At 34.1% G+C, this 11,413-nt stretch overlaps 1 pseudogene; it reads right to left on the reverse strand.

Moving 5' to 3' along the window:
* Positions 1 to 2,885: 2,885 nt before the first annotated feature.
* LOC149161895 (putative protein phosphatase 2C 2 pseudogene) lies at positions 2,886 to 3,584 on the reverse strand (annotated as a pseudogene).
* Positions 3,585 to 11,413: the final 7,829 nt, after the last annotated feature.

Here is an 11,413-nt window from a genome sequence, read left to right on the forward strand (position 1 = left end):
TGGAAATCATATTAAGGAACGTTGTTAATTAATTACTTGTTCCAGCAATGAAAAAAAGAAAGCGAAGGCTTTGGCCTCAGCCCATTTCCAACCCAAGCTATGAAAAAGGTTTGTAGATGACACTTGTGTCATCTGGTCTCATGGCCAAAAAAAGTTAGATCAATTTTTCCAGCATCTCAAAAATAAATCTACCTCCATAAAGTTCACTATGGAGTAGGAATTTTATGGGTTGCTACCTTTTCTTAATGTTCTCATTTCAAAGAAGGATGATGGTTCTTTCTCCCACCAAGTGTTTCGGAAGAAAACTCACACTGAGCAATATCTTCATGCCAAATCTAATCCTTTCCTTGCTCAAAAGTTTAGTTTCCTCAACACACTAGCTACTCATGCGATGAGAATCTCTAATGAAAACCACCTCTATAAATAGAAAGCCCATCTGCTTAATGTTTTTTTTAATAATGGATGTAGTAGGCACCATAGTCTTATAGCTTTCCTTAAAGCTAGCATAGGTCCCAAGTTTAAGAAATACCTTAAAGATCAAATCTCAGGGATGCATCTCTATTTCATCCAAGAGACCACTGACAAGATTGTTAGAATCCTAAGGAAGCATAATATTCCCTCAAATTTTAAACCCCTTAACACCATTCATAGCTCCCTAAGATCTATAAAAAACCCTGTTGACCCCAAGGATATGAAAGGTGTTTATGTTATTTCATGTGTTTTTAGGACCTCCTATGTTGGTGAAACTAGGCGCTCTATTAAACAGAAAATTCATGAGCACACAGCCGAGATCAAGCATGTGAGGACCTAGTCTTCAGCTTTGGCAAAACACCCATAGAAGACTAAGCATCATATATGCATTGAGTAAGCTCGGGTCATTGCTAGGATTGCTCCTTTTCATCAGTGGAAAGTTTAGGGAGGCCATTGAAATTGAAAGGAGGTTGAGTATCCTAACAAGGATTACGACTCGAAAATTAGTAGTTGTTGGATCATATGCCATAGTATGTATAATCGTCTCTGCGATGTCATGTCAGGGTGTCTTAAATGCATGATGGAAGGCTAGATATTTGTTGTGACATTTAATATTTGTCCTTTGTCCTAGCTCCATTTAATGCAGAGTTCAAGACATGGAATTTGGACTATCTGTGGGTCCTGTGCGGACACACAAATCCAGGTTGGAGAAATTTATTTCTAAAGTTTTGCACCAATAATTTAACAAAGTGGAAACTTTGTTTCTACGTAAGAACATGATTTAAGTTTCTATGAAATGGGAATCTCAGTGTAAATTATATGAAATTGTCCACACAAGAAAATAACCAAGATCATTAAAAATTAAAAATTATATATGTTTGTGTATTGTTATATAAAAACTATGTCCAATGTATTTTTAAATTTTTATTTTAGCCAACATAAGCAAAATTTCAACTTTGATGAAGTGTTAGACATCACACTAGAACCTCTAGGCTAAACAAGATATTTGTTAACCTATAATATATTAGTATATGATCATAATTATTTTTAGACAAACATTAATAAAATATGTATAACAATTACATTAAATAAATTATAATTTTAATATTTTAATATTATAACATTATAAATATTTTAAAAATAAAAATAATAAAGATATTGACCATAAACCATTCATAGCTCCCTAAGATCTTTAAAAAACCTTGTTAACCCCAAGGATATGAAAGGTGTTTATGTTATTTCATGTTCTTTTGGGACCTCCTATGTTGGTGAAACTGGGCACTCTATTAAACAGAAAATTCATGAGCACACAGCTGACATCAAGCATGTGAGGACCTAGTCTTCAGCTTTGGCAAAACATCCATAGAAGACTAAGCATCATATATGCATTGAGTAAGCTCACGTCATTGCTAGGGTTGCTCCTTTTCATCACTCGAAAGTTTAGGGAGGCCATTGAAATTGAAAGGAGGCTGAGTAATCTTAACAAGGATGACGCCTAGAAAATTAGTAGTTGTTGGATCATATGCCATATTATGTATAACCATCTCTGCAATGTCATGTCACGGTGTCTTAAATGCCTGATGGAAGGCTAGATATTTGTTTTGACATTTAATATTTTTCCTTTGTCCTAGCTCCATTTAATGCAAAGTTCAAGACATGGAATTTGGACTATCTGTGGGTCGTGTGCGAACACACAAATCTAGGTTGGAGAAATTTATTTCTAAAGTTTTGCACCAGTGATTTAACAAAGTGGAAACTTTGTTTCTACGTAAAAACATGGTTTAAGTTTCTATGAAATGGGAATCCCAGTGTAAGTTATATGAAATTGTCCACTCAAGAAAATAACCAAGATCATTAAAAATTAAAAATTATATATGTCTGTGTGTTGTGTGTATTGTCCAAAAAGAAAATCTATATTTATAAAAACTATGTCAAATGTATTTTTTAATTTTTATTTTAGCCAACATAAGCAAAATTTCAACTTTGATGAAGAAGTGTTAGACATCACACTAGAAACTCTAGGCTAAACAAGATATTTATTAACCTATAATATATTAATATATGATCATAATTATTTTTAGACAGGGATTAATTAAATATGTATAATAATTACATTAAATAAATTATAATTTTAATATTTTAATATTATAACATTATAAATATTTTAAAAATAAAAATATTGACCATAGATATTTTATTTTTTAAATTACTAGTTAATTATTTAAATAATAATCCAAATTTTTTCCCAATCAAAATTATAGATATAATAATCAGGAATTAATTAGCCACAAAATTAACAAGGTGGGATCTTTGTTTTTCAAGTATTCATCGTTTAATGAAACATATAATGATCAAATTTGAGTTAGTTGGAATCTCTAAGGATTTCCCCACCCTTGATGGCAACGTTGGATTCTCTACAGATTTTTCTCAGCCTTCAAAAAATGTGAGAGCTGAACTATCATAACAGTTATATCATCATTGGATCCTCTGGCTCGTGCTACGTCCACCAGCTTCTGGCAAGCAGATGAAGGACCTACTAATGGTATCCCATTAACTTCAGGCACCTCATTCTGGAGGCAAAAAGGCTTCGCAATATCCACCGCTTCTTGATCACTCACCTCGTCCCACAGGCCATCGGATGCCAGAATTAAAAAGTCACAGTCCCCTGTAATTGGAATAATTGTGGTATCTGGTTCAGCTGATATCAATTGTTTGAAGTTGGCATCGCCTATTGCCCTGGACACTGCTAGCCCTCCCTGAACTCGCCAAACTGTGCCTATGCGATAAACATATCCACCCCGTTTCTCTATGCGTTGTTGCTCGTCTGGCCTTCCAGGGTTGTGATCACATGTCAGAGCTTGGGCCTCTCCCCTTCTTCTGCTAATAACTGCTCGGCTATCCCCAGCATTAGAAACAACTAATAAGTTCCCTATGATCACAGCACTTACGCAAGTAGTACCGCTAACCATGTCAGTTCCCTTGCTCAAAAACCCTTCATCTGTTTTCAAGTACCCGGCTCTCACTGCCTCTTCAATACTATTCTTCCTTTTTATTTCGTCTGCCACTTCCTCGCCGCTGAGATGTATATTGGCCAGAGCGATCAATGTTAGCATGTCATAAGGTCATAAGGATTAAAGTTAGCAATTTCGCAAGCCAGGAATAAAAGAGAGGCAAAACTGATTTTACTGGTGCAATAATTGCAATTGCAAATAGTAAGCCTTTGTCTTCATAAATTTCACATAGGTATTTCCATTATGTCATATACATATGTAAATATGAGATGAAGTCAACTTACTTGTTCATTATCTTACATGTTTTTCCATTGTGTCAAATGAATATGTAAACTATGAGAAGAAGTTAGCTTACATGTTCATTAGTTTGCATATTCATGGGACCCTACCATGTACACCATAATAGCTCAAGTAGCATTTCACAAAGTTATTCAGACTTGTTTTGAGATCTATAGTGGGCATGTAACCCAACTCCATGCTAGCAAGGGTGACATTGGCATATGTGAAGGGTGTGTCTCCATTATTTTGCATTCTAAGCATATTCTTCCTAGCCTTCACTTTTAGCAATTCCTCCAAAATCCTCGACATCTTGTGCTCTTGTCCATAGTGTCAAGAGCACCAATGCAACCCTTAACAATTCATCAATGTATGTGAAGTCCCTTTAGTAGGATGATATGTTTTGTCTTGTTCAAAGAAAGGGCTCTCATTATTCAAACCATATACCGAGCTCAAACAGAACACACAATAATAGGTTGTGGGTGTTGTGGGTTTGCGAACTTGCATATCTCAAACAAATTAGCAAGTCCCATAATCCCATAATGTTGTTGTGAGCTAGGATTCTCCATGGCATACTTGACCCCATTGTGTGCAGCCAAGTTCGACCCATACTTTTTGCAGCATTAGTCATCTTCAGCATAAAGCCCAAAAACTCATAAGTCTGAGGCCTCAATCTCTACAGGCAGGAGGCCATCAAATTCTATAGGAGTACTCTATAAGAATTCCCTGGTTAACGTTCTCTTATCGTATCATCCCTCACATTCCTATCCAGTTTGTTGAACTGGTGTGTTGATTTCTATATTGTCTGCTACCTTCTATTGTTCGGAGACGCTTCCTCTTGTATTGTTGCTTCTCCTATTCTCAAAATAGAAAATTTCTGACTCAGCTCTGGCCTCTTGATCACTCACCTCGTCCCAAACCTATGCAATATTTGATCGCTTGTTTCAAGATCGCTTGCAACGCAGATAACTCTCTGCTCGCAACGGTTCATTTCATGATATCAATGCCGGTTTGATTTAATAAATTTTATACTACTTTTAGTTTTAGTTATGAATTATTACGAGTTGTTTTAGTTTTAGTTATGAATTATTACATGTGGTTTTAGACTATTAGATTATGTTGTTTTTTTTAATGGTATAGTTATATAAATTAAGTGGTTGATAACATGATAATTAGTTATTAGTATTTATTTTATGATGGGTATTTATTTTATTATATATCTTATATGGTTGAAATTTTTTATTATTTTATCATGGTCAATTTTTAGTTTGTAAATAAATGTTATTATAATATTATGGTTATTAATATTTTATTTCAAAAAAAATTAATTCATTCATAGAACATTTTTTAATTAATTAATAACATATTTAAAATAATTCTCAATATTTGATATATGAATAATATTATGAATATTTTAGTTAAATTAAAATTCAAGAAATCGTATTTCGAAAACATACATATCCACATATAATGATAATAATTATTATTATCTAATTTTAAATTCATGGCCAAACCAGACATAAAATTGGTGTATGAGACCTCTTTGTTTGTGGGACAAGGGACCCACTTGTAGGTAACTGTGGGCAACTATTTGGCTGCTAATTCTAAGAAGGGATACATAAGTTGCCCCCTAAGTCTACGAAGGCGTACATAAGCTGCCCCCTCTCGTACATACGCTGCCCCCTCTGGTTTTGAACCTGTGACTTCTTAAGAGGGAACACAAGCTCTTAACCATTAGATCCACTCAAAATGTTTTTTTAATAAATTAATTTAATAAAAAAAATCTATAAATAATTTATGATTTTAGAAAACTTCACATTTTTATTTTATTAATATTATAAATAAAAATAATAATTAACAATGTTCCAATCCTAATTTGTAAATCACTTAATTTTTCATTATAGTTATTAATCATAAAACATTTTATATTATAATTATTTTATGTATTCTCTACAACTATGTATATTTTTAATGTTAAATCTTTGGCATTTCAACTTTATTTTCTCTAAACATGTTAGGGTAACATAAGTGTGATTCTTTATCATCTCTCATCTCGTACCATTACTTAGGGTGGAATGATCTCTTCCTTGTATATCCATGAGAATGGAATGGTCTCTTTTTTGTATCTTTATGAGAATGGAATGGATTCCTTCTTATATATTCATGAGAATGGGATGTTCTCCTCTTTATTAGTTTCCGTGGGAAAATTGTTATGAACTTTTTCTATTTTATTATACTGCACAAAAGCCAAGGTAGAAATCAAGGTAATTATTCTAAAATTTTAAAGTTATATTTTATAAATAATTTTATTCAACCAATAAGAAAATTCTCAGTTACTATGTCAATCGCTACGAAATTTAGAGACCTTATTTGGCCTTATATCGAAGCAAAATATGTGCAAGCTTATGATAAGTCTCAATTCATTAAGAAAGTTTCAGTTTCAATTGACTAATGCTAACATCAATACATAACATTTTACTTTATGATAAAATTACATGATCATATCTTTTCTAAAGAGTGATGCTATGACAGTAACCTCATGTGTAAACATACACATGGCTCACAATTGTTCCTACACTTGCCAGCATTGCTCCTACACTTTCCATCACTATCACTTTCTTAGCGAGTAATGACCCTGAGTCATTGTATAAGTGTTGTTTCATCTACTTTTGGTCTATTTTCAAGCCATTTTCCAGCTTGCTGGTCTTGCCTAAGCAAATCTCTAAACCATCACAATAAGTTGCACATGTCTCATGTATTGTTGGTTTCCACAACTCTTTCGTCTTCAATATGTTTATCTACACATATAATGTATGATTCCTAGAGCTTTGGGCTCTTTAAGATATATAATCCATATCAGATTAAATGGAAAGGAAGAGGGATTTTGAGTTTGTGTGTGATTCAATTCTTCCAATAAAAATGCATAGTTATGATACAAGTAATATGGCACTGTCAGTCTTGTCTTAATAACGGTGATCATAAGTTGTTGAATCTAACTTTGACATGCAATCTAAGTTGTTGGAAGCTTACCAAAGTCATTGTAGTTGAGGGTGAATAGAAACAGGGTTTGATTCTAATGTTGCCTCTACAACTTGAGCTACTTACTTTTTGGCTTTGTGTCTTTATGTGCAAGGTATGTGGGTTTACCTTTTGGATTGAACAAATGAGTCGGGGACAATCCTACAAGCTAAGAATGTCATAAGGATCAAAGTTAGCATGTCATAAGGTCATAAGGATTAAAGTTAGCATGTCATAAGGTCATAAGGATTAAAGTTAGCAATTTCGCAAGCCAAGAATAAAAGAGAGGCAAAACTGATTTTACGGGTGTAATAATTGCAATTGCAAATATTAATAAGCCTTTGTCTTCATAAATTTCACATAGGTATTTCCATTGTGTCATATAAAATGTAAATATGAGATGAAGTCAACTTACTTGTTCATTATCTTACATGTTTTTCCATTGTGTCAAATGAATATGTAAACTATGAGAAGAAGTTAGCTTACATGTTCGTTAGCTTACACATTCATGGGACCCTACCAAGTACACCATAGTAGCTCAAGTAGCATTTCACAAAGTTGTTCAGACTTGTTTTGAGATCTATAGTGTGCATGCAACCCAACTCCATGCTTTCAAGGGTGACATTGGCATATGTGAAGGGTGTGTCTCCATTATTTGGCATTCTAAGCATATTCTTCCTAACCTTCACTTTTAGCAATTCCTCCAAAATCCTCCACCTCTTGTGCTCTTGTCCATAGTGTCAAGAGCACCAATGCAACCCTTAACAATTCATCAGTGTATGTGAAGTCCCTTTAGTAGGATGATATGTTTTGTCTTGTTCAAAGAAAGGGCTCTCATTATTCAAACCATATACCGAGCTCAAAGAGAACACACAACAATAAGTTGTGGGTGTTGTGGGTTTGAAAACTTGCATATCTCAAACAAATTAGCCAGTCCCATAATCCCATAATGTTGTTGTGAGCTAGGATTCTCCACAGCATACTTGACCCCATTTTGTGCAGCCAAGTTCGACCCATAATTCTTGCAGCATTAGTCATCTTTAGCATAAAGCCCCAAAACTCATAGGTCTGAGGCCTCAATCTCTACAGGCAGGGGGCCATCAAATTCTATAGGAGTACTCTAAACGAATTCCCTGGTTGATGTTCTCTTATCATATCATCCCTCACATCCCTATCTAGTTTGCTGAACTGGTGAGTTGATTTCTATATTGTCTACTACCTTCTATTGTTCGAAGACGCTTCCTCTTGTAATGTTGCTTCTCCTATTCTTAAAATAGAAAATCTCTGACTCAGCTCTGGCTGATGGGGTTATCTAGCAACAAGTTACCCTCCATTGAATAGATTCATTGATTCAAATAATAGGACATGGTGCCTATTATCGCTTGACTAGAACCTTCCTCATTAAATGCCAACTTTTCAATTTGTCTTTCATGGAAAGTAACCAGATGTGTTGTTCAAATAGAGCTCTTTTTTGTGTTGTCCATCATGCATCTTGGGTTATTATAAGATAGACAAGTGGTAAAATAGTGAGCCCACATGGTTGGGTTATAAAAATATAAAGAGACAAGTGGTAAAATAGTGGGCCCGTAGGGTCACAGAAGTGGTGATTTATACTCAATTAAATTATTAATCATGTATTTTGTAGAAGGATAGAAGGCTTAAGAGGATGTTGAGGCATTGGTGGCATGGGGGTATGTACCTATGTTGTATGTAAGATCTATATGGTTTAACAGGCAGGATGGGTAGCTAGTTATAAGAACTCAAGAAAATCATTGTTTTACAGGTAGCTTGTGTTACTCCACAAAATTCCACCACAGAGATGTAATAAATCATTGTCAAATGTCCAAAAAAATTGTCACAAGCCATGGTGGTGACTCTAAACTCATGCATAATTCCAACCATTTTGAGTATACAGTGTTGGTATGTTTTTTTTTTTTTTTTTGCGGGGGTGGGATAGAATGAACTCATGCATAATCATATAATTGTAGGCAAATTTGTAGTTATATTTCAATATATTATCATTGCTTACGTGTCAACCTGACCATGCCTCTATATTAGCCCTTTTGTTCACGTTTTTTTTAGTCCCTGCTCTTTGCAACTATGTCGAATTCAACTGTGATTCTGGCCAAACACTTGACACTTTATCACTAGAACTTGGTAACTTGAATCCATTTTTCCAATAGGACATGGTGTATAAGGCAAGGGAGGTACTAGAATTCTCAACATATGCCCTAAAATTTATGATGCAAAATTGTACATTATAATACAAATTCTTAATTAGAAAGTATTAAAATTTAAAGGGAAAATAAATAATTCATGAAATTAGAATCTAATACAAATAAAATTGAGACTTGTGATTCACATCTCTCTTTCTACAATTTAGCTTTAGCTAATCTTTTTATACTCCTACAAAACGTGTGCCTTCATAGAGTCCATTAGTAACTTTGAGAATGGTGTATATTTTTAGAATGATTCTTTCAAAAATAAAATGATGGAAGTTGTTAGGATCCTATAATCTAGGAATCAAAGTGTGTTTTCCTATCTTACTATTTCATTTTGGGGGTCTTTTTTTCAATTTTAGCCTATGAGTCACTAAATTTCATAGTCTAAAGGGTCATTGTATAAAGAGTCATACAAGTTAAGTTCATTGTAAATTTTGATGTCATAAAGGGGTATTTTATCCCTAGGTCGAATTTGTAAAGGTATAATAGTCCATGAGAGGTCATTATTAGAGTTTAAGGGGTCATGTCATGGGTCTGTTAGCGGTTTATACTTCTCATTCCTCCATGATTTTAAATTTCGTCATCATGACATGAAAGGGATTGTGGTGGCATTAAATTCAAAAATTCTGCAAGCCATCCCTCTTTTTCCTTCATCCAAGGTGAAATTCGAGCTCTAAACTAGTATGATGTTTCAAAGAAGGTTGCAGAGTTGAAGGAGGAGGTTTAAGCTCAAGGTATGTGGTCGTTGTGCATATGTTGTGCAAGTTGGAGTTAGCTATCTTGAAGGTCTGCAGGCATTGAAAAAAATACATCAGGGGTTCTACACCATCTAACTATCATTACAAACATGCCCATTTTCTTCATTTTTCCAAGAAATATCCGCAACCATATCAACCATGGAGGTTTGCCACACTCTGATATGAATTTGCTATGAAACTAATTTTTTTGTCATCATTTTCAAAAGCATTTTAGGACCAGATGGAAATGAATTTCAAAAAACGGAAAGAGGTTTTTTCCAAGAACAATCGAAGGAAAAAAAACTCCTTGAGTTTATTTATAGGTATCATGTATTGGAAGAGTAAAATGCATATTTACAGTCTATTTTTGAGGTTTTAGCATTTCATGTTTTAGTTATGATGTTTGGGTGCACATTGTGAGGAGATGGATTAGGAATTTTTTGAAAATGAGAGACGTTTCTCTCAAGAAAACTCTCATCTACATAAAATTCCCTCATATTTGTACCAGGTGGCAAGATTCAGGATATATGATTTCATCTTTGAACCCTATCTTTCCATAAATTCGATCCCTGTTTCGTAGCAGACTTGCTACGCATTTGTTGTGAAAACTTAACATAGTCATTTTGAAGGCTTGTAAGCATGGAAGGAAGCACTCAGTGGGTTATACATCAACACCAAGTCATCTCAGGCACATCTACATAGTCAAGTTTGCACAGAGACCACCTGTAACCATACCAATTTGAAGACTTATGCCCTATGTTATGCAAATGTTGCGCAAACATATCAAACAATTTTATTTTAGAAATCTTTGAATTTTGGAACTTCTAGAAGTAGTTTTGGTTATTGGATAAGTTTTGATAAGTTTAAATTTATTTACTTTGAGTTGTTAAACAAATATTCCAACTTGGTCAATGTTTCTAAATTGTATTAGTCTTGATATAGCAGTTCCAATTTTGCTGCATATCAAGTCAAGATGCATTGTATCTAGCCCATTTGATGATCGATTCCAATTCTCTTGCAAGATCCTCTTTGAAAGAACTGATCAACTTGTGATCACCGGTTAAAAATAAATCATCGACATATAATAATATAAACAATAATTTACCTTCAACAACAATATGATAAAGGCTTGCATCTGCTTCACTTTTTGTGAAGCCCAATCCAGTGAGATAGTTGTTGATCCTGGTGTACCAAACACGGGGTGATTTTTTCAATCTATAGAACGATAGCTTCATTCATATCCTATTCACTCTTTATCATCAAGCTCTCTTGCCCAAAAAAGAAAAAACTTGTTTTCCTAGCAAAATCTCGCAAAAATTCGAGGGTGTTGTGCATAGAAGCACTGTGCTATGCTTAGTAGATAGGCACTGCACATAGAAGAACTTCATTGCACTTTGGCGTTGCATGTAGGAACACTGCGCTGCACGCAGGACAAAGTACCTCGAAATTCACCAAAACTCTCCTAAGCTTCAAATTTTCACTTGCAAGCTTTATTTTGCCAACTTCTAAGCTAAGGAACAAGTAAGTAGACCATCATCCTCCATCTCTTGCTTTTCCAATTTCATATCATGTCAATAAGTCTTCAAGCTAGGGTTTGTAGTGAAAATTTACATAGGAAATGAAAGGGTGAAAATGGTCTTCATTATTTTTTATTTCTAAATCATGTAAAATGATATCC

Source organism: Pinus tabuliformis, chromosome 5_2 (assembly GCF_031772625.1).
Source record: "Pinus tabuliformis cultivar Carrire ecotype Pingquan chromosome 5_2, CPIR1, whole genome shotgun sequence".
Lineage (NCBI taxonomy): Eukaryota > Viridiplantae > Streptophyta > Pinopsida > Pinales > Pinaceae > Pinus > Pinus tabuliformis.